The sequence below is a fragment of the Anas acuta genome, chromosome 3 (assembly GCF_963932015.1).
Source record: "Anas acuta chromosome 3, bAnaAcu1.1, whole genome shotgun sequence".
NCBI classification, from domain to species: domain Eukaryota; kingdom Metazoa; phylum Chordata; class Aves; order Anseriformes; family Anatidae; genus Anas; species Anas acuta.
Window position 1 is genome coordinate 74,220,733 of NC_088981.1, and position 24,247 is coordinate 74,244,979.

The window sequence follows — 24,247 nt, forward strand, 5'->3', positions numbered from 1 at the left end:
CTAGTCTGCTAGTGATAGGTAAAATATTATATTAATCTCCCTGTTCTGAGTCTGTTTTGCCCATGATGATGACTCTTGAGTGATCACCCTATCCTTATCTCAATGTTTGAGTCCTTTCCACCTATTCCCCCATCCCCCCCCCTTTTTTTTTTTCCTTTGAGGAGGAGGAGTGAGACAGCATCAGTGGTAGAGCTCATCAGGGTAAAACCACCACACATGTGGATCTACCCTTTGTGCTATGACTTTGGAGTCAGACAGCTGTGTGGAGCTGAGTACTACTGAAACAAATAGAAGCAAATATCTGCTTTTTGGTGGTAACTATGCACAGTGGAAGACTGAACCCACTAAGCTAACCTTTAGTCCAGCCCAAGTAAATATCCACTTTAAAAACATGCTATATATTTTTTTCATCTGTAACCAGTATGAAATTTTTCAAGTATATTAATTTCTTGTGCTTAAAGACAGAAGAAACAAGAACTTTTGAGCAAGAAGACATTAAAATAGTCTTTATTTCCACAATAAATGAACTATTATGTGAAATGGACTTCTACTTAGAAGTAGTAGTGTTTATAGATTGAAAACATGACTGGGAGATGATATTAATATTAGTTAATAATGTAATGTTTATGTAAGGGATGGAGATGGGTAGGAGGAGATATCAAAGGGGAAGGGGGAGGGAGGGGAGAGATCCTAGCCAGAGAATAGTGAGCTTGTTAATCAAGAAAAAATAAGTTTTTAAAAACTTCACTTTTGAGAAGACTGATTGTTCATTATCCACAGGAACAGACTTTTTTCTCTACTCAGAGTATATTAGGTTTGAGAGTTGATCAGCCGACATATACTCAAGAAACATGAGTGAAATATAGAGTGAACTTTCTTTGTCATTTGCAGGCAGTTAGTGACATAGTATGGACTTGCTGACAGCTTGGTACACATGCTTTCCCCTTATCCATCATCAGTAAGCTTGTTTAGCGTGTCTCTCCATTTCTACAGCCTATGAAGCATCAGTTCTCTGCCTTAGATGAACTAGGTACTAAATAAATAATTCCCATCCTTATCATTTCCTAACTTGCCAAATGCAAGGAATAACTGACTGTGTTGGAAGACCTCCATGGAATGGAAAAAGGTGTTTACAACATGTAATTTTTTTCTTTGCACTGACCTTGACAAATAAACTCATATTTTGAGGAGTAGTTCAAATGTAATAGAAAACTGGTATTGCTTTGGAGGAGAAAATAAGTGGTCATCCTACGCCATCTCAGCAACAGAATAAAATTTAATCTGTTGGCTTATAGTTAGACCCTCAAAGTGGACATAGATGCCAAAATATTAGGCTCTGTGGCATCATTTGCCCAATCAGAGCCTAAAATGGTACCCAGAATGGAGCTATGTTCCTACATTTTTTAGGTAAAGTGAAATATACACCGAATCAAAGACACTGCTTAGCTCTTCCAACAACAATTATTTTCAAACATTCTTTTCTAACATAAGTAGTAGTCCCATGATAAATAAAATATCAGTTGTCCTCATGATAATATCTGAAAGCTAGGTTTCTATCAGAATGTGCTACACAGCAAGACTTTCTTCTCTGGCTTCATTATCTGTGGTATGGATACGTGGTAGGGACAGAGATTTCATTCCTCTTTCTCCAAGTGCTTTGGAATATTGAAGATAACGGAATTTGAAGTCTTGCAGTAGAGTGAACAGGTCTTGAGTTTCCACTTGTTATGTGTATTCTGTATTCCACGCTATTGTATAAAAATGGGAATCTGACTTCTTTAATTAAAAAAAAATAAATAAATTGTTGGGGCTTAGTCAAACTGGAAGAAAAAATCTGAGTCCTGTGAATGATGAGATTTGGATGTTCTTCTCACTTTTTCGGAGAGGAGAGGAGAGGAGAGGAGAGGAGAGGAGAGGAGAGGAGAGGAGAGGAGAGGAGAGGAGAGGAGAGGAGAGGAGAGGAGAGGAGAGGAGAGGAGAGGAGAGGAGAGGAGAGGAGAGGAGAGGAGAGGAGAGGAGAGGAGAGGAGAGGAGAGGAGAGGAGAGGAGAGGAGAGGAGAGGAGAGGAGAGGAGAGGAGAGGAGAGGAGAGGAGAGGAGAGGAATTGGAAATGGCCTTCTAAGATTATCTAGTCAACTGCCCAACCACTTTAGAGATAACCAAAAGTTAAAGCATATTTTTACCAAGGTCATTATCTGAATGCCTCCTGAACACTGATAGTCATGGGGCACCCACCACCTCTAGAAAGCCTGTTCTGGTGTTTGACTACCCTCACAGGAAAGAAATGTTTCCTAATGTCTAGACTGGTGCAGCTTTATGGTGTTCCTGTGCTTCCTGTCATTGGTTATCACGGGTAAGATAATCGGCATCCCCTCTCTACCTGCTTCCCCTCCTCAATCTAATTAGAAGCCATCTCTTTAAAAGATTGACCTATTAGGCATCTTTCCTGACAAAGAAGGAAAAGTCCCATAAGTACTCATACATAGCAATCTTTATCCTCATGGATATAAGGAGAAATCACACACACAAAAAAAAAAAAAGTACCCATTTTCCTTCCAAAACCAGATAAACTCTAATACATGTTTTCTTCAAATTAAGCAATACATTCAGACAAAATCCTTAGATATCTCATTGGATGTCTTGATCACACTATTTTATAATAGTTTATTAACCAAACTAGAATACTAAAAACAAAACAAAACAAAACAACAACAAAAAAAAAAAAAACACAACAACAACAACAACAACAAAAAAACTCCTTCCTTCTCACTATGTTTAATCAAAATAGGAATACACAACAAGAACAAAACACAAAACACATCAAAAGTGAAACACTCAGTGAAATGTGTGTTCCAGCATGATATAATTGTGTTTCTAACTACTACCTTGTTAGCATTGTAAAAGAACCACAGGGAAATGATTTTGTAGAAGTGTTTTTCTCCTTAATAAAAATATATTAGTGGAAGAATTCTTTGCAAATATGAAAGAGGGCTATAAAATAAATCATGTGATAAAAAATAGAACCACATTTTCAGATGGTAGAAATTAGCATAATTCCACTAGAGAGAAAGAAGACTATTTGTATTAGCTGAAGATTTAGCTATTATTGATACTCACGGAGATCGGTGATGAAAGAACTGTAATGCAAACAGTGAAATAGAAGGTGAGAAAAGGAGAAGGAATGAGAAGGCAAGCACAATATGTATTCATTCTGATCATGCAGATCATCCATCCCTCCAGAAACTCCAGCAGGACCAGGGACGTGATTGTCCCCCTGTACTCTGCTCTGGTGAGGCCGCAGCTTGAGTACTGTGTTCAGTTTTGGGCCCTTCACTACAAAAAGGACAACAAGGCCCTAGAATGTGTCCAGAGAAGGGCTACGAAGCTGGTGAAGGGCCTGGAACACAAGTCCTGTGAGGAGTGGCCGAGGGAACTGGGGCTGTTGAGTCTGGAGAAGAGGGGGCTCAGGAGAGACCTTATTGCTCTCTACAGCTACCTGAAAGGAAGGTGTGGGAGATAGGGGTTGGTCTCTTCTTGAAGATAACTAATGATAGGACTAGAGGGAATGGCCTGAAGATGCACCAGGGGAGGTTTAGGTTGAAAATTAGGAAAAAAATATTCTCAGAAAGAGTAGTCAGGCATTGTTGCCCAGGGAGGTGGTGGTGTCACTGCCCCTGGGGGTGTTTAAAGAAAGGTTGGACATGGTGCTTAGGGATACGGTTTAGTGGGTGATATTGGTAGAAGGGTGATGGTTGAACCAGATGATCTTGGAAGTCTTTTCCAACCTTAACGATTTTATGATTCTATAATTTCTAGCTTAATTCAACATCCATGAAGAATCTTCTGTACTATAACTCAATTCATTCTGACTGTGTATGAACAGCTGCTGATTCTGTCACACGTCTATTATTTCTATGGACAAATTAATTTTACTCTTTAAACTTTTTTCTTTAGGATTCATATGGTTTTATGTCATGAGACATTAAAATAATGATCAAATCTTATTTAAACAAATGAAAGACTATTATCTTAAAGTCAGTTACTGTGTGAGAAAGTGGTTATATATGGTATTATCTCCCGCTGGGTAGTAGTTTTTATCCTGTGAGCTTGTTGTTGTTTTTTTGTTTGTTTGTTTTTTGTTTGTTTGTTTGTTTTATTTTTGTGTGTGTGTGATATCATTACTTCAAAAACAATAGTTCATAGCTAATATCAACCATCATGACACTCATTCATGTGTTGTGAGGAACTTGCAGCTAAACTGCCAAAACCATTTGTCGTTATCCACAGGTCACAGTCCCTCTGACTTGAGTTCAGTCTGGAGTACCAGCCTGTGCAGTGCAGCAGCACAGGACAGGAACAGCAACAATGTCTTGGCCATCTGCCAACCCAGGTGGATGGCCATAACTGTTATCAGAATATTCCCAGGCACAGCAAAGCAAGATGCTAAGGAGTGCAGCAAACAGCAGAATCAAAATCAGCCAATAACAATGACTGGACTGTAACATGCAGTGAGGTAAACAAGGCCTGTGGCAAGCACAGGAACCTCCAATGAGTGGCTAAGCATCTATCACTTCTATAAATTTGGTCTAGCACACTCTGTACTGCAATCAAATCTGTCATCACCTCAAACCCTTTGTGTCCCAAGTTGGGCATGAAAAAAGAATGTTGTGGTTTAGTCCCAGCATGCAGCTAATACCAGCATACAGCTGCTCACTTACTCTCCCCAGGTGGTTTGGAGGGATGGGTGTGGAAAGAATCAGAAAGGTAAAAGTGTGAGAATTCATGGGTTGAGATAAAGGCAGTTTGCTATGTAATGTAGAAGCCACATATGCAAACAAGGGAATTCATTCATTACTTTCCATAAGTAGGTAGATATTCAGCCACCTCCAGGAAAGCAAGGCTCATCATTCATAAGAACGCCATCACTCTGAACATCCTTCCCTTCTTTGTTTTTACTTCAGCTATTGCTGAGCATGACATCATATGGTATGGAATCACTTTGGTCAGTCTGGGTCAGCTGTCCTGGCTGTGTCCCCTTTCAGCTCCTGGTGCACCCCCAGCCTCTTCATTGACAGAGCAGCATAAGAAGCAGAAAAGTCATTGGCTCTGTGTAAGCACCGCTCTGCAACAGATAAAAACATGGGGTTGTTATCACACTGAGGGACCTGTCTGATGTAGTGGCCAAACCTCTCTCCATCATATCTGAAAAGTACTGGCAGTCAAGTGAAGTCCCTGGTGACTGTAAAAGGGGAAAAATCACTCCCCTTTTTAAAAAAGGGTAGAAAAGAAGATCCAGGGAACTAGAGACCAGCGAGCCTTACCTCAGTGCCTGGCAAGATCATGGAACAGATCCTCCTGGAAGCTATATAAAGACACATGCAGGACAAGGTGAAGCCAGTACAGCTTCACCAAGGGCAAATCATGCCTGACCAGTTTTGTGGCCCTCTAAGATAGTGCGACTGCATCAATTGACGTGGGAAGACCAACCAATGTCATCTACCTGGACTGCTGTAAGGCTGCTGGAGAGAGATGGATTTGGAGAGTGAACCATTCAGTGGATAAGGAATTGGCTTGAAGGCCACACCCCGAGAATGGTGGTCAATGGCTCTATGACCGGGTGGAGGCTTCTAATGAGTGGTGTCCCTCAGGGTTCTGTCTTGGAACTGGTGCTGTTTAATCCCTTTGTCAGTGATGTAGACAATGGGATTGAGTGAACCCTCAGCAAGTTTGCAGGCAAGACTAAGCTGAGTGGTGCAATTGATACAAAAGAAGGAGGGGATGCCATTCCAAGGGACTTGAACAAGCCTGAGAAGTGGCACCTGGGTCAGGCCAAACACAAACATGAGTACAGACTGGGTGAAGAACGCATTGAGAACACCCCTGCAGAGAATTACTTGGGGATTCTGGTGGATAAAAAGCTTAACATGAGCCATTAGTGCATGCTTGCAGCCCAGAAGTCCAACTGCATGCTGGACTGCATCAACAGAGGAGTGGCCAGCAGGCTGAGAGAGGTGATTGTCCTCCCTCTACTCTTCCCTCATGAGGCCCCACTTGGAGTACTACATCCAGGCCTGAGGTCCCCAGTACAAGAAGGATGTTGACCTGTTGAACAGGTGCAGAAGAGGGCCATGAAGTTGATCAGAGGGCTCGAGCACCTCTCCTATGAAGAAGGGCTGAGAGAGCTGGGGATGTTCAGCCTGAAGAAGAGAAGGCTCCACAGAGACCTTGGAGCAGCCTTTCAGTACATTATGGAGACATAAAAAAAATATGAGAGTGATGTTGTACTCCAGCAGATAGTGATAGGACAAGGGGGAATGGTTTTAAACTAAAAGAGGGAAGGTTTAGATTAGAGGTCGGGAGGAAATTCTTCACTCAGAGAGTGGTGAGGCACTGGAACAGGCTTCCAGAGAAGTAGCAGATGCCCCATCTATCCCAGTTAAAACCATGGCACAACTATAATTTGGATAATCAATAGTACACATGAATAATGCTAATATTAGCTCTTTGAATTGAAGCACACAGAAATATAGCAAAATATCTTTTTAATAATAATAATGATGATTTGTAAATTTGAAAAGTACTAGGTTATCCAACATCTTATACAGACATCACTTACTTCACTAAAATTAACAACCCTTGTTTATGTCCACCCATTTCAATATTCTTTTTACATGCAGAGGCAAGAGAAAAGCTGTTTAATATACACAATTTTTAATAGAAAAAAGATACATATAAACAAGTGTTCCAGGCTGTGGAAAAGGCTAATATTTAAGTTCAGTACACTAGTGTCCATGCCATTACTATTCTCCCATTAACTAATATAACAACATATATATTTCACGTGTGTCATCATGTTATCAAAAATGTATAATATATAGTGTATAGTATATATTACATATATAACAACAGTTATATATAAAGAGTTCATAATGAACTACAAAGTCTGTTTTTATTCTCTGTTGACATCTTAATATACACTACACTATGGATGAGAATCTTCTTACTGAATCATATCTGAGCTGCTAAAACACTAATCACTAGATTTCAGTATAATGAACAGAATATTCTATTCCATTCCTTACCCCTATAACATATGGTAGGGGGGTAAAGAAAATCTCTGACATCTCAAAATAAAATTGTGTTACAGATTGTTTAAACTGCAGTCCATTCAAACTTTCCTTTTTTTCCTGACTATTCAAAGAAGGTATAAATATTTATGTGTTGGGATTACTTTCCTATAATTTTTATTTATTTTTAAGAATATTTTCCCCATTCAGTTTTGCTGTGGCAGTATTACTGAAAGATCATTTAAAAGTAAAAATAACAAAGTGAATTATGAGAGATCAAGGCACAGATTAAATCTGCTCTTAGAAAAGAGTAAGTGAATTATGGATTTGTTTCATATAAATCTTTAATACACTTTGCTTTTAACGCCTTGCACACCGAAGACATGTAGCTAGAAAAGCTTTGTAGATTGCTTTATTCCCTCTGATTTAGAACATGCACCTCAGATAATAAATTGAAATCAGTTGTTCATATGACCATAGAATGAATCTATGTCTATGTTAATGACATGGGAAACGTTCTTTTGTTATATAACTTCTAGGGACAGTTCTGCTCAACATTTTTATCAGTGATCTGGATGCAGGCATGGAATGCATGCTCAGCAAGTTTGCCAATGAAACAAAACTGGGAGGTGATCTGAAGGCTAAGACTCAATCTCATTGCTGTAGAAATTCCTGAAGAGGGGAGGTGCTGATCACTTCTCCCCAGTAACTGACAGCAGGACATGCAGCAATTGCTCAAAGATGCACTAGTAGAAGTTCAGACTGGACATTAGGAAACTTCTCTTTACCATGAAGATAGTCAAATGCAGAAACAGGCTTCCTAGAGAGAGGGTTGATGCCCCAGGCCTGTCAATATTCAGGAAGCTTTCAGGTAATGCTCTTGATGCACTTTAAAAGTCATTTCCAGCACAACTCAACTCAGCTCAACGCAACTCAACGCAACGCAACGCAACTCAACTCAACTCAACTCAACTCAACTCAACTCAACTCAACTCAACTCAACTCAACTCAACTCAACTCAACTCAACTATTCTGTTGTATTCTGTTCTGTTCTGTTCTATGGAAAATGTAATTTTCCAGAAACAGTTTATGTTTTGAATTATACTTATGAAGAGAAATTTGAATGCATTAATTTGTTTAGGAAGATAACTCCTTCTGTATGTTATTCTGCCACTGTGAACGTGCCTATATTTCATATTATAAAATCTGTGACTCGTATTACATGTCTGATAAACATATTTGACAAACATATTACGTATCTGACTGATAAACATATGTGAACATATTCTCTTTGAATTAAAGACTTCTACTCAGAATATGAGTAGAATGTCTGCCATTTTTTCCATCAAAACCTTGCTCATAGTTTTTTACTTAAATTACATCAAATTTCAAATTTTCCATAATGATTCCAAAAGCATGGCTATGCATAGAAATAAAAATGATTAATTAAAGACAAGTATGAACTGACACCATGGTTGAATTGTAAATATCACTGCAGTATTCCAAACAGTTCAGTATTCTTTTTGAATCTCCAAATCTCAATTTCCAAATGAGTTGCAATGTTTGCTACAGCCCTGATGAGAATTCCAAGTACTTCTTCTTCCACAGAACCCAGAAACTCAAACTAATTACTTAGCACTATAAAAGTTTTAACCTAAGAATGCAGGAACAGATGCTGTGTTTATTTTGTTATATCCTATTGTGCCTGTAAGAAAACATAGTTATGAAGATGCATAACATGATTTTCATTTTCTGGATGATTAGTCTGCCAGAGGCCACCAGACAAAACTTTTTATAGTTTCCTTTATTTCTGCATATATATGAGTTTATGTGCTTTTGGGAGGGAGGAGGAATCATAGCAAAGTGTTACATTTTGTCTATATAAAGCATTCCACTGAAATTATTAGCAAAAATTATCTTTTTACCAGAGGCATAGCATTTTAAGAGCAGCTTTTTGTTCTTAAACTCAGGAAAGTTCTGATTAACCTGATGATATTAAAAACTAATCAACATCTTCAAAAAGAAATTGTTAGCATTGGAATAAGAGGTCTATTCTCTTCACAGTATCCTTTAATCAGAAGCATTCCCTAGAATTCTAAAGATAGTGACACTTGCCACTTTTTTTAGCCGCATGAGTAATGTTAGTTACTTGTAATATAAATAGAAACTCACCTGTTCAGCAGATAGGAGAGCATGTAATCTATAGCTAACTGGAAGCAAGAGATGCTATAGAACATTTAACGACATTATAAACAGACACTGTAAAGGACTCGGGAACACATGTAGTTTTTTTGTCAGTCCTGCCAGTCAAATGGAAGGAGACTGAAAGGGCTAGTCGAATCTGGCAAATCAATGGTTGCAGGACTGGTGACACAAGTAGGGGTTCATCTGCTTAGACCATGGGACTTGGTTTGAGAAATCTGGTGTGCTGGGAGTTGATGGGGTCCACCTGTAAGAGAAGAGGAAGAGCATAGTCATAGGTCAAGAGCATAGTCTTTGGTCGTAGGCTTGCCAAGCTAGTGAAGAAGGGTTTAAATTAGAGTTGCTGGGGGAGCAACCTCAGTCCATCCCTTTCCTACTAGTTTGATGCCAGTGTCAGTGATAGATGCCCAGAGCCTGGATAAAGGTCACGGGTCAGCAGGAGAGCACCAAAAGAGCAGAGCAAAAGAATTCCAGACACCACAACCAGTAAGTTAGCTTCGTCAGGGGACCAACTCAAATGTCTATAAACAAGAGAAGTTAGATATGTACTCATGTTTGCGGGGCTCTGACCTCATTGGCATTACTGACATAGCTCCCATGACTGGAGTGTTGCAATGGGAGGAAATAGACCCTCAAGAAGGACATACAGGCAAGACAAGGAGGAGACTTCACCTTTTATGTCAATGAGCAGCTGGAATGCATGGAGACTTGCCTGGGGATGGCTGAGGAGCTGATAGAGCACTTATGGGTCTGGAATAAAAGGTGGGCAGGGACAGGTGACATTATAGTGGGAGTCTGCTTCAGGCCACCTGATCAGGAAGACCAAGTAATTGAGGTCTTCCTCAAGACCAAGTAATGTGGTGGTTTTACCCAGCTGGGCAGCTGAACTCCACCATAACCACTCTCTCACTCCTCTTCCTCAAAAGGAAAGGGGGAGAAAATATTATGAAAAGGGCTCAAGGGTTGAGATAAGGACAGGGAGATCACTCAATTATTATCGTCATGGGCAAAACAGACTCAGCATAGGGAGATTCATATAATTTATTGCCTATTATTAGCAGACTAGAACAGTGAAAAACTAAAAGCAAGCTAAAAACACCTTTTCCCTTCCACCGTCTTCTACATCCTCCCTCCCAAGCAGTGCAGGGGAACAGGGAATGGGTGCTGTGATAAGTCCTTAATGCTTTGTCTCTGCCACTCCTTCAAGATCACTTTCTGCCCCTGTTCCAAAGTGGAGCCCGTCCCACAGGATGCTGTCCTTCCCAAACTGATCACGCGTGGGCTTCCCACAGGCAGCAGATCTTCAAGAACTGCTCCAACACGGGTCCATATCACGGGGTCCATTTTTCAGGAGCAAACTGCTCCAACATGGGTCCACCACAGGTGGCAGCCCGCCCAGACCCCCTGCTTCTGTGTGGGCTCCTCTCCACAGGCAGCAACTTCACCCCAGGGCCTGCTCCTGCGGGGGCTCTCCATGGGCCCAAGCCTCCTCTACAGGTCAGATCCACCTGCTCCACTAGGGCTCCTCCATGGGCTTCAGCATGGAAATCTGCACTGCAGTGGTACTCCATGGGCTTCAGGGGGACAGCCTGCTACAACAAGGACCTCTTGAAGGTCTGCAGGGGAACTTCTGCTCTGGTGCCTGAAGCACGTCCTGCCCTCCTTGTGCACTGACCTTGGTGTCTACAGGGTTGTTCCTTACTCCTCGCACTCCCAGATGCTGTGGCAGCATTTTTTTTTTTCGGTTTGTTAGTTGTTTTTTGTTTGTTTGTTTGTTTTGTTTTGTTTTGTTTTGTTTTTGCTTGTTTGTTTTCTTTCCCTTTCCTAAGAGACACAAACAATATCATTTATTGGCTTGGCTCTGGCCAAGAAATTCCTTTCTCTGAGGGTGGTGAGGCATTGGAACAAGTTGCCCAGAGAAGCTGTGGGTGCCCTACCCCTGGAAGTGTTTAAGGACAGGTTGGATGGGGCTCTGGTATCCCTGCCCATGGCAGAGGGTTTGGAACTATTATTATTAATATTACTATTAATATTATATTCAAGGTCCCTTCCAACCCAAACCATTCTACAATTCTATGATTAGTATAATGAATATTAGTATATTCAATTCACTAGTTATTATATTATTCAATAATAGGTTCATATATAGACATTTTCACCTTTGAAAATGACTAGGAAACAATACATCATGATCACAAACTTTTAATAAAGGTAGTTAGAGTTTTAACAGGTGTAAATTTGAAAAAAGTGTGTTTTCCTGGGAAGAGGGAGAAGGTTCCGTTTTATTAGCCTAGAAAACTTGCCTAAAAATAGGGGTCTGCAGGCATACTCATTTAATCTGAGTGATTTAGAATCAGTGCAGATATGTCCCATCTTTTGAGGAAGACATTAGCTAGAATAACCCAAGCTTACCAAGCAAATACATGCCAGGGGATGCTTTTATGACTTGAATTAAGAGGAAAAATAAATAAATCTTAATGTGGGTAAGAGAAAAGATGAAGACAAGGATCAATGAACAGTCCAGGATACATTGGGTAGTAATAGTCATAGTAATAGTGATAAAACCATCACATATCTTCAAAATAAATAAAGGAGACAAAGACAGGCTATATCTTGTATCCCAAATCACAGAAATATCAAGCAGATTAGATACAGTCTGAAAGTAGAAATTTGGCAGACAAAATTGGAAAATTATATTCACTTCTAAAATAATAAGGCATGAGTGCAAGAGTGCACAGAGCTAGAAGATGGAAAGCTGTAACAAACAAGATTAGTTTATAAACTAAAAATAAGAGGATGTTACAAGCATGTGACAATCATTGTAATGCACATATTTGAAAAACAGATAAATGCCAGAGTTTGTACCTTCTTACTCTACTGTAATGAGTAAAAGTTTAGCCCACTAGTCAGTCATGTAGTATGAGCTGGTAGCATGGACCAAATATATACATATATATAATAAAACAGTATGACATTCTCATTTTTTTTCTTCATATGCACAGAGAAAATCAGCCTACAAAAGCGAATGGTACCTACCCATACCTGACAGAACTAGACCTCACAGTCCCCTCATTGCTACACTTATGAATCTCTTTCTCTAATCTGGTTGAACAGCTTAATTAGAAGCTCATTTTAGGAGTGCAATCACTCTGGAGTCCCTCCATAGGAAAATATTGATGAACTTGACACCTGCAGAAGACAATTCAGATGAAAGTGGTTTGGATCACAACCAAGAGGTTTTTGTCTTGAGTTTGGACTTGGATGATTTTTGTAGGTCCCTTCTAATTGAGCTATTCTGTTTCTTTTCATCACCCATATATGTAGCCCTCAGATAATCCACTTCCAACTTGGCACTTCATTTGGATGCCTAAGCTCCATCTGGATCAATCCAGGCATTCAATATGAAAGTATAAATTCAGTATTAAGACTGACTTGTTGCTTAATTTATTCAAATAGTTCAAGTAAACATGCTAGACTGGAAGTGTAATTGTTAATTTTTTATTATCATCTGAATCTGGTCTTCAGTATAAAGTGAGTTTCTATGGCTTGAGTTAAAATATTGCGCTTTTTATCTAGTAATTTTTTTAGGACAATATTCTTTTTCAAGTAGGGCAGTGGGAGGAGCAGGAGGTAGATGAATAAAACGTGCGTTGTGACTAGTTGTGCACTAGTATGTGCAGAACTTTAGTGAATATTCCTAAGAAATAAGAGAAAGTTCCTTCTTCAGCTGATTAGTAATATTTACTGAAAACTCTATAGAAATAAACTGGAGACTTTTATTGAGAAGGGACTTGTATATGTACATACACACACTTTCCATACAATATATGTTATATAATTATTATAAGGATTTATCAACTATAATTTATATATATATATATTTATATATATAACTTACGATATATAGTATACATTACACATTATGCGTATTATTGTGCAATATATAATATTTATGGGAGACATTAATTAATAAATTAAATTAATTAATATGATGTGTGCATGTGGAATATATATGTTATATTTTTTTAATTTATATATGTAGCTCCTTCTGAATAAAGAAATACATATATTATATATATTATATGTATATATATGTAGTATGTTTTCATATATAGTTACTTAACAAATACTTTATACATAGAAAATTCTGAAATCCAGGTTGTGTTCTGAAGTTGGAGTTGATGGAATACTATAGAACTGAATACAAACATATTTTTTTGTGAAGTTTGAGATTTGAAAATCTGAGCTCTTTAATTATCTGGGAGAGAAAGTAAAAGCAATATACACACTGCACAACTGAATAATGGCTTAGGCATACAAGCAATACTCCATTTATCCTCATTCTTATTTTCTTACCTTATTTTTTAATGTGGTTCTATTCAAACCTAAGGACATAAAAGACAGTTATGTGCTTTTTTTTTTCAGTCAGTAAGGAATGTCAGAGATACTTTTCCTTTGGAAGGATAATATAGACAATATTAAAAATAAAAACAAACAAACAAAACTACAGTTCTTCTCAATTTTAGCATTGAAAAAATGCAAGCAATATACTTTTTTATACTTTACCATCAACAAAGTACCATTGCCTTTTCATCGTGTTACGTTTCAATACACGGTCAAGACGTTTTTACTAATATTCATACTGTTTCCTATCAACATACATACACATAGGTTTCTTTCTGTTGTCCCTTCCTTCCATATGATATATTTTTTTATCTTTTTGAATATCTTTAAACCAATTATTAAATTAGAAAGGTACAAAAGAGCAAACAAACAAACAAAAAACAGCAATGTAAAATTAAAGTTATTAACAGCTATGAATAAAAAATTATAAAGGAAATTAAAATATTTAAGAAATGTAAAAGCTATACAAATATTCTTAGAGTATAGAAAGTAAATGAAGTTACATAAGAATTGTTTTTTGCGTAAGGAAAAACCCGATAGAGCTATGAGGAAAGATACTACTCTCTACAAATACCTGAAAGAAAGTTGTGAGGAGCTGGGAGTTGGTCTCTTCTCACAGATAACTAGAGATATGACAAGAGGGAATGGCCTCAAGTTGCACCAGGAGATGTTTAGGTTGGAAATTAAGAGAAATGTCTTCTCAGAAAGAGTAGTTAGGCATGGAATAGCTTGCCCAGGGAGGTGGTGGAGTCAACACCCCTGGGGGTGTTTAAAGAAACATTGGATCTGGTGCTTAGGGACATGGTTTAGTGGGTGATACTGGTGGTAGGGGGATGGTTGGACCGGATGATCTTGGAGGTCTTTTCCAACCTTTTTGATTCTATGATTTTATAAAAATACTTCTACATGGTCTAAGAGTGAACAGCGGAATTCACCAAAAGGCATATATAAATATCAAGCTAAGTTATGATAATTACAGAGCATGTTTCCTTGAATACTTCAGGAAACCCCTTAGATCCTTAATGCACTAAAAAAAAAAAAAAAAAAAAAAAAAAAGTACTGACAAAAACATACCTTGATGAAAGTCAGCAAATATCATTTGTTTATGTTGTTTCCATAAATGGCTGATGGCTATTGGTGACTACTGAGAAACAGGTTTCAGAACAAGGATTATCTTTCTATGTTATAGTAGGATGATTCTGTTCTTAAATTGAAGTGTACTAGAAGATTGTGTTGCTTTAATAAATTTTATTATATGAGACAAAGCTTATCAGTAGTTTCAACTTTTTTTTTTTTTTTTTTTTTTTTTTAGCTGCAGTACACCATTGCTGTTTTCTAGGAGGAAACATTCCATCACTCTTAAAGGACTGGAGGAAGAAGATTTAATTGCTCTCAGTCTTTACCTCAAATTCTGAATTTCTCTACATTCTGTAATGTAAAATAAAAAATAAAAAATAAAAAATAAAAAGCCTATGTCCTCAACATCTACTATATTAATATTAAGAAATAAAGACAAGGAAATTTGTAAAAAAAAAAAATAATTTATTATGTAGGGAATTTAATTTCAAAATGACACTAATCATCTTGAACTTCCCATCGAGAAGATCCATCCGTATGTCAGAAGGTACTCATCTTGTTGGAGACTTTTTTTATGAAAATTCAGTTGAAATACCCAAATGTAGCAGAAATATAATTGCCTTTAAGAGTCATGCACAGTCTGCAAATAGCAGAACATTCTGTCATGCAGCGATGTAACTATAGCAATTGGTTTATTCTGGTCTGGATTTAGATTAAAATAGCAATTATTTTCTGAAACTGTGATGTAAGAGTATCAATTTTATTAGAATTACAATGTTTCAGATGCTGCATGATATGATAGTATGATCTATTCACATAAATATCCTTGAGACTGAAGATGTCTTAACTGAATTTTTACTGAAGGTGATGGTATTACAACTAAATGAACTACTCCAATAAGGAGATGTTCTTCACATCCATCTATGCCCTACACATAGTTATCTACCTGCTAACTATGGGCTCAAATGTTTCATTCTTAAGATTGTTTATGTCATTCTGGAGGCCACAGCTGAGAATTACAATGAAAGATGAGCAGACAGCTTTCTTAGCATTTCCCTAACTGCTTACCTGGTGTCATCCTACTCTGTAGAGGCTGTGTGATTAATTTTAAAGTCTAAATACCACCTCCAACAGCACAGATGTTGAGACTGGTGTGGATTCTGTACTCTTCTCTTTCTGCCTAGAGAAAAAGTGTAGCTGCCATGAAACATCTCCTGCTTGGATGAGATCCTTCTTGGATGAGATGGGATTTTTATGTTTCATTTTAAGCACACATACTTCTATTTGTATTAATGTTATGTAATATTATATAAACATGACAAAAAAAAAGACAAAAATTTCAGGTTAGAAGACCATACACTTTATCCTAACCCACTTCTTTTTTAAGGGAAGTACTGATACCACAGACTGAAGTGTTTCCTTACTATGGGGAGATCCACTTAGTATGGGGAAGAAGCCACTAGTGACATCGAAGGCAAATGAGCGGGACTCTTGTACTGTTTTATATCATTAGCAAGCAGCACAAATAAAATTTGAAATTAATATTAAATTAAGTGTTAAATATGAATTGTAAAAGAAAAACTATATTTTTTAATATTATTTTATCCTTCAATTAAAACAGTCACAGTTGTTAGTGGTTATTTAAAATTATTTTGTATTATCCACTGATAATAAAAATGATTCAGCATTATATATAAATTACATATTATATATTATTATTATATCAATATGTACGTTGTATAATAGCCAATGTATTATATAAATATATAACTATATAAATGACTTTGTATTATCCATCCATAATTTCAGTGGATTTGTCAATTCACAGTTCACCAAACTGCAAACTTATTGCACTGAAACTGTCATACCTACTTTAAAAGATGTAAAGAGACATATAAAATATAGTAAGCAAATAAAGAAATTACTAAACAAATAAATAATGGCAAGGCCAAAGTCAAATTGTTAAAAATAAATGTGTTGAATGCGTAAATAGTAAGAAGATATTTGCATTATTTTTTGTGAGAAAAATATGGAGAGGGTAAAGGTGCCAAAAACATTCAATGTATTTTGACACCAGTAAGCTGTATTTCATGGATAACCATGGATAAGCCAGTTGTCAAAATGCAGACAACTGGCAGCAGGATGTAAATCTCCCAGTTATAGGAAATGTTTCATGGGGCTCTAGAGAGATCAATAGCTGAACCAGGTTACATATTACTGCTGATTTATACAAATGACCCAGACAGAGAGACCAGATACAAAGCTGTTAAGTTTGTTCATAGTAGAATAAAGTAACCAACATAGTAGAATAAAGTAACCAACTCCGAAAAAATTGGATTGCTAATACATAAGACATGAATCTTGGGAATTGACACTGTACATTTAGAGTTTATGACTTCAATTTAGTAACCTACTCTTCTCTAAATATTCCAGACAAGAAATAATGGACAGACTTGAAAAATCAAACACTATTTTCAACCAGGTACCCAGCTGTATGAACACAATGGTGGTCCAGGTAACCTAAAACCAAAAAATAAACAAATGTAATCACATTTGCTAAATTCATTTTCTGTACTTCTTTTTCTCAACCAATTTCACTACTCCCTTCTTTATATTAACTGAAATGATTTTAGTAAGATATCATATCCATAGCTTTCTCAGAACTTCTCTCAGAACCAATTCTACGAAACAGAAACAGTATTAAAGCAAATCTGCCATATAGTGACATTTCCTGAAAGGCACTCCAATATTATTATGAAGGTTAGCACCTTTGAGCACCTCAGGAGCTCAACTAGTTAGAATGATTACAGGGAACATACTGTATTGAACTTTGTGCGTGGTTTGCTTCTATGAAAGATGAGAATGAAAAGCATTTTGCTTCCATTACATTTAATAGAAAAATATTTTTTGCATCACTGGAAAGAAAAATGAAGGTACAAAAACAAAACAATCAGAAAACAAACAAACAACAAAAACGCCATAAACTTGATAGACCTAAAAACTGACTACAGATAAAAGTCTTGAGCAGTGATTATATAAACAACTGTAATTTTCCCTTTCCTGAGTAACATGATCAACACAAATGGAGATCAATAAAAATAGCTGCTTCTTGACAGTATGAACCACAAGCAAAGACCTTTTCATTTTACCTTGGGAGGAGTCAAATGCATGCCTTCTTCTGATCAGAAGCAAAAAGGCGCAAAACTGGTGAAAATACAGGTCAGTCAGATCAGCAAATCTGCAACTGAAAGTGGACATTAATATCTGCAGATACATCGGCAAACTGTGAAATCATCTTCTCTGTCTTGCATTTTGACACCAGGATCCTATTTGAAAACTCAGAGAAGTTAGATTATAAAGTTGTGCTTATTGACCTTGATAGTATTGTTATACTTGAAACATGAAATTTAGGGCTACAAAGATGATATAGCGAAATACTTAGTTTACATTGAGTTTAGATGTATTACAGAAATCAAAATATCAGCTGCTTATGCACATAACCAGCTGAGGCTTTGTGGTACAGTGCAGTGCAGTGCTGAGAGGACATGACTGAAACATAGGAGATTTCATCTGAACCTCAAGAAATACTTTTTCACTGTCCAGGTGATTGAGCACAGGTTGCCCTGAGATGTTGTGGAGTGTCCCTTTTGGAGATATTTAGAAGCTATCTGGAGCAATGTCGTGGTTTAACCCGGCCGTCAGCTAAACACCACGCAGCCCTTCGCTCACCCTCCCCCCTCCCTCTCTGGGACGGGGGAGAGAAATGGAAAGTGAAGCCCATGAGTTGAGATAAAGACAGTTTAATAAGACAGGAAAATAATAATAACAAAATAATAATAACAATAATAATAATAATAATACAATGGTGATAATAGGAAAGTAATAATAATATGTACAAACAAGTGATGCACAATGCAATTGCTCACCACCCGCTGACCAATGCCCAGCCTAACCCCGAGCAGTCCGGCCCCCTCCCCCCGGCTAGCCACCCCTATATATTGTTTAGCATGACATCAGATGGTATGGAATACCCCTTTGGCTAGTTTGGGTCACCTGTCCTGGGTCTGTCCCCTCCCAGCTCTTACTGCACCTACAGCCTGCCTGTTGGCAGGACAGAGCAAAAGGCTGAGATGTCCTTGGCTTGGTATAAGCACTGCTCTGCAACAATTAAAACATTGGGGTGTTATCAGCACTCTTCTCATCCTAAGCCAAAACACAGCATTCCACCAGCTACTAGGAAAAAAATTAATTTTGTTCTAACTGAAACCAGGACAAGCAACTATATTCAAAATTGTCCTCAGACATGTGCTGTAGGTGACCCTTCTTGAGCACAGGGGATGGACCACGTGACCTCCAGAGGTCCCCTCCAACGTAAATAATTCTGTGATTCTGTGATACTATTAAAATGTATACAATTATCACACAAGAAATGTCCAATTTTTCCTATAAGAAAACATAAAATTTAAAGCTGAAAGACACTCGAGTCAAAAGTTAAGTAAGCCTTACACACCTTCTGTAAGAAACAGTAAGTCAATGGAGAGAAATAGCCACTTACAGAGGGTAACTGATAAGATATTTAAGGAAGGAAGGATGTTATCTAGTGTTTAAAATTGAAGATTTTTAACTTTTAAATTCCTAAAATTTGTATTACACCAGGAAACTCTTATTAAATTATCTGTTTTTAGAAGAACTTTTTGGCAGGTCAAGAAACGCTGAACTTAATTTTTTAGTGTCTTGACTGAATAGCAGGCCAGGATCTAGAACAGACAGTACGAGAGCCCTTCACAGTTGGTTAGAAGGGATACCATGATGTCTCTGCTAAAATCAAGCTTTCAATAACAATTCCAGATCAAGACATAGATTAAAAAGACTACAATAATCCACAGTGGATACATATTTACTACTTTAATTTTAATTTTTATGTTTATTATTTCAAAACAAATTTAAAAATTCTAAAAGAATTTTTAGAGTTGGACTTGATGATCCTTATGGGTCCCTTCCAACTTGGGATATTCTATGATTCTATGATTCTAAAATACATGGAGTCTAAAAGTAGAACAAATAATTTCTAGGTCCATTTGATCCCTAGCCATTCAAGGTGACTATTATGAGACCAACAGAAGAATTTTAGTAAATGGTGGATGCGCAAAGAAACATTTATTTGCTTTTACAATAAAATGAAGTTGAAGATTACCAGCTCAGTCCTGTATCCTCTGTAAAGAAGGCTGCAGGCTTTGAGTTAACCTGACAGTATAGTTCTCAGGATTTTTCTGGGTTTGCCTGAGATAAGGTTTTAGGTTAATTGTCAAGTGGTTATTGAGTGGACTGCTTTTAGTTTCTGTTGTGAACACAACTTATGGCAATGGTCTAATAAAATCAGGTAGTCACTGCATAATACATGCATAGACTTTTATTTTATTTGGGTATCAGAGGAGCTATACATCTGAGACTGTGAAACTTTTGGACTAGAGCTGAGAATCAGTAAAAAGGAAGAAAAAATATATAAAGATAAAAATAAACACCAGTGGGTCCAAGAATGGGGAAGATAAAACCCCCACTATGAAAATCATATCATTTCATGGAAGACCTCAGGATGATAATTGCCTTCAGTCACTCTTCATGACAGAGTGAAACTAAATTTCAGACCCAGAAGATCATTGAAAAGGTGAGCATGGAACAGTGGAAAAAGTAGAAATATTAATAAAGAAAGCACTGAATCACAGAATGGTTGAAGTTAAGAGACTTCTGGAGGTCATCTGGTCCAAGCCTCTGGGGCCTCCCAAAGTAGGCTGCCCAGGATCATGTCCAGACAACTTTTGAACATTTCCAAGGAGGGACATTACACTACCTCTCTGGGCAACCTGTGTCACTGCTCAGTCACACACATGGGAAAAAAAAAAAAAAAAAAAAAAAAGAAATGTGCTTCCTGATGTTCAAATGGAACCTTCTGTGATTCAGTGTGTGCCCGTTGCCTCTTGTCTTGGCATTGGGCACCACTGGAAAGAGCCTGGCTTTGTTATCTTTGCACCCTCACTTCAAGTATTTATGGATGGTCACCCCAAGCCTCCTCTTCTCAAAGCTCAGTGGTTCCAACTTTCTCAGTCTTTCCCCAAAGAAGAGATACTCCCATCCCTTCACCATCTTCATGGCTCCATATTAGACTGCTATGCTGATGTCTCTCTTGTACTGGAGGGCCACAGATGTGACCTCACCAGTGCTAAGCAGAAGGGGACGATCCCCTCCCTCGACATGCTGGCAACACTTCTCCAAATGCATCCCAGGATTTTAACTGTATTCTTGGAGCTTTTCTAAATTAATTCAATAATCTGGCATTTAATAAAAAAAATAAATAAACAACATATTTCTTTGTTTAATATTTAACTTTTTTTTTTTTTCAGAACAAGATTTTAAGTGTAACTCAGCTAATAAAAGCACTAAATTCACAGTAGTACTTGAAGTTTAATTCAATATCATTCTTTAGATCGAGACTAACATCTTAATATCTTACAAAAATGATGGAAACTAAATAAAATAAAAAATGTCTATAGTATGTACAAAGTTTAAATCCACATGAAAACTTGCAATAAAAAATCACATAGAAATCAGGTGTGAGAGAGAACTAATCTCCAGTTTACTTAATTCATATGCAGTTTCTCACCAAGGCAGTCAAGCAGCTTCTTGGAGTGCTTGCAAAAAGGCTTTTGTGATTGTTGGTAAAATGCCTCATCCTCCCCTCTCAGTCTTGCAGGCTTCGCAACATCCTTCAAGTTCCTTCTTACCTTGACCTTGAAACTCTCAATCAGGGCACGCTTGGTTACTAACTCTGCAGTAGTATGTTTACATGTGATACATTAAACTCACTGAAGAAATTTGCTGCACTTACAAATAAAATTAAGTTTTCAAATAACAGAATAGTTTTAAGAAGGAAGAAAGACTGACACAAAGTCCATCCACAGGAAAAAAAAAAAAAAAAAAAAAAAAAAGCTTCTTAATTCTCTTTAAAACAAACAAACACCCTCATGTCTCTTTCTGCATGGACATCAGAAAGGAAACCTAAGGAAACCTACCCTGTCTGGAATGACAGGCATTGTTTGTGGAGTGAGGGAACCCTGCGCTTTTGTTGATTTAGCAGCACCTAGAAAAAAAAAATAAATAAATGTACATCTACATTGTTTACTATGAAGTCTAATAGGCAAAGAAGTTATGAAATGCATCTCTTTCTAGTAACTAATGAATATATAAAGTGCTAAAATTGCTAAGTCAATACTTTGGGAAAAGACATTTTATCCACATTGAAGAGTGCCTTAAATTGGAAATGCTTTGGGATAAAATTATTTTTAAGGGTTTAATTTATTTTTCTGTTTTAAACACTATTTGTATGTGGTTTATTTTAGTATTAATAATGCTTTCGACCTTCTTTGCAAAATACTTTGAATTCCGTTAATCTGCTAATACAATAGGAAGTCTAGGTATTACTATCATTAGTACCATACATGCAATTTAGATGCCAGGCATTCACGATAAATTATACATTGTAGTATATAGGAAAGGAGGAAAATTTTGGGGGGTAATTCTACTTGAACTCTATAGAGTTTATTAGGGGAGACGTGTAGGGAAAGGAAATATGCAAGCAGCTCTTGGTGGTTCTTTCCATTTGGATTTAGAAATTAACAGAACTTTTATCAGCTGAATGCATGATTAACAGATAAGATAGAGTATGTAAATGTAAATGTAAAAGTGAGAATTCTAACAACTCACTTGTAGCTACTTCATATGAGCATACTTTGTTGTAGCCATTTATGGTGGTTTTACTCACCTGGACAGCTGAGCTCCACCACAACTGCTCTCTCACTTTCCCTCCTCAAAGGGAAACGGGGAAAAAAATAGAATGAAAAGGGCTCAAGGGCTGAGATAAGGACAGGGAGATCATTCAACGGTTAGCATCATGGGCAAAACAGACTCAGCATAGGGAGATTAATGTAATTTATTTTCTATTGCTAACAAGTTACAACAGCGAGAAACAAAGAAAACAAACTAAATGCACCTTCTCCCCAACCACTCTTTTTCATGTCTTCCCCCCAGGCAGCACTGAGGGATGGGGAATGGGGGCTGTTGTTATTCCTAACACTTTGTCTGCCACTCCTTCCTCTCCGCCACTCTTTCCCTCTGTTAGGAGCAAATTGCTCCAACACAGGTCCTGCATTGGCAGAAGCAGCTGAGCAGGTACCCCTGCTTCTGCGTGGGCTTCTGTCCACAGGCTGCAGCTCCAGCCCAGGGCCTGCTTCTGTGGCGGCTCTCCATGGGCTGAAGCCTCCTCCAGGCCATATCCACCTGCTCTACTGGGGCTCCTCCATGGGCTGCAGCATGGAGATCTACTTCATGTGGGACTCATGGGCTGCAGGGGCCTGCTCCACCAGGGGCTTCTCCACAGGCTGCAGGGAACTGCAGGAACTGCTGCGGCACGTTTGGAGCACCTCCTGCCCTCCTGCTGCACTGACCTTTGGGGGCTTCAGGGCTGGTTCTCACTCCTAGCTCTCACAGCTGCTGTTGCACAGCATTTTTTTTCCCCTTTCTTAAATATGCTCTCCCAGAGACACAAACAGTTTATTGGCTTGACTCTGGTCAGTGGCAAGTCCCTCCGGAGCAAGCTGAAACTGGCCCTTATCTAACATGGGGCAGCTTCTGGACTCTTCTCACAGACGCCTCCCCTGCCACACACTACCAAAACCTTGCTATGTAAAGCCAATACACTATTCTGGAAAGTACCCACAGAGAAACAAAATCACAAATATCAGCTGATTAAGAAATATTACATTTAAGCAAGATGGAATCAGAGCAAGACTGCAAGTTATAATCTTCCATTTTATCTTAAAAATATAGATTGTAAGCATTGATATAAGTGGTGCCTCATTGTTTTTACTTTACTAACTAAATTTATTTGTCAGAAAGGATAAAAGTACCTTCTAATGCTTGAGATGAGTTTCTTATTACATTTGTCTGAGAGGTGTTGACAAAGTATTTGATTTAATTGATGACAAAATCCCTACTGTTAATAAATTTGAGTTGTAAAACTAGTATAAATAATGAGGAAATAGTCTGGAAACAACCTAAGTGAAAGTCAATAGGAAATAACAGACTTTTCTCTACTGGTAAAGTGGGAAGAAAAGTATGGCAAGGTGTTATAGAGATCCTTACGACAGGAAATAACTGAATGAATAATTGGAGGTAAGTACATGATATGGTCAAAGCAATGTTATGTTGCCAAGTGCTAGTAACAACCCCCAGTCTTTAAAACAACTAACAAACAAACAAACAAACAAAAACATAGCAGTTCTCAGGATTTGCCAAACTTTGTCTGGATTGTTTGATCTTGAACACACACCTTGTAGCTTGATTTTACATGGATTTACATAATTATCCTGCTGTCAACTTGCTTTATGGTGAGATGACTATTGTCCAGCATGTGCTTGCATTTATGGCAGAACATTGAAATCTAT